Source organism: Coturnix japonica, linkage group LGE64 (genome assembly GCF_001577835.2).
Source record: "Coturnix japonica isolate 7356 linkage group LGE64, Coturnix japonica 2.1, whole genome shotgun sequence".
In the NCBI taxonomy this organism is placed as follows: Eukaryota; Metazoa; Chordata; class Aves; order Galliformes; family Phasianidae; genus Coturnix; species Coturnix japonica.
The window spans coordinates 430,066-431,057 of record NC_029545.1 but is presented as its reverse complement, the minus strand read 5'-3'; the positions used below and the strand labels follow the sequence as shown (position 1 = coordinate 431,057).

Genomic DNA, 992 nt, shown 5'->3' with positions numbered 1-992 from the left:
CCCGTTAGAACCCATTACAACCCAATGGAACCCATTAGAATCCAATAGAACCCATTACGGCCCATTACAACCCAATAGAACCCATTAGAACCCAATAGAACCCATTAGAACCCATTACCTGTGTACTGCTGGTGGCCTCCTCGGGTTTCTTGTCCTCACGCACACGCAGGAACCTCGGGAAGCGCAATGAGATGCCCTTGTCCTCATCCACCTTAACAAAACACGGCGTCAATACCCACCAAGGACAAAATCCCCCTCCCCACGTCCCGCTGTCACACTCACCAGCCCCACGGCTGCCCTATAGACGGGGGAGATGGAGAGGTCCCCACATTTCACCTCCCAGACCTGAACGGCCGCCAGCCAATGGTCGGGGGCCACAGCGGTGTCCCAGCGGTAATAGGGACGCGGTTGAGTCAACACGTGGTCCTAGAATGGGGCAATGGAAGCAAATGGGTACCAAATTGGAACAAAAATGGGCCAAATTGGCAGCAAAATGGATCAAAATGGCACCAAATGGCCCAAATTGTGTATCAAAAGGCCCAAATTGGCACCAAAATGGGCCAAATTGGTACCAAAATGGACCTAATTGACAACAAAATGACCCAAATTGTTACCAAATGGTCCAAATTGTCACCAAAATTGCCCAAATTGACACCAAATGGCCCAAATGGGCACTAAAAGGCCCAAATTAGCACCAAAATGGCCCAAATTGGCACAAAATGGTCCAAATTGACACAGAAACGAACCAAATTGGCACCAAAATGGTCCCAAATTGTTACCAATATAGTCAAAATTGGCACTGAAATGGCACAAATTGTCACTAAATGGCCCAAATTGGCACCTAATGGGCCAAATTTGCACCAAAATGGACCAAATTGGTACCAAAATGGCACAAATTGACACCAAAATGACCCAAATTGTTACAAAATGGTCCAAATTGTCACAAAAATTGACCAAATTGGCACCAAAATGGCCCAAATTGGCACCAAAAT

At 46.9% G+C, this 992-nt stretch overlaps 1 long non-coding RNA gene across 1 annotated transcript in view; it reads right to left on the bottom strand.

Moving 5' to 3' along the window:
• The window catches only part of LOC107325898, a 2,103-nt gene extending 1,544 nt beyond the window's left edge, over positions 1 to 559 (bottom strand). Inside the window, exons 1-2 of the long non-coding RNA XR_001559767.2 lie at positions 283 to 559; positions 119 to 211 (exon numbers count right to left, since the gene is read on the bottom strand). This is a non-coding gene — a long non-coding RNA (uncharacterized LOC107325898). The remainder of the gene's footprint in view (positions 1 to 118; positions 212 to 282) is intronic.
• Between the last annotated feature and the right edge of the window lie 433 nt (positions 560 to 992).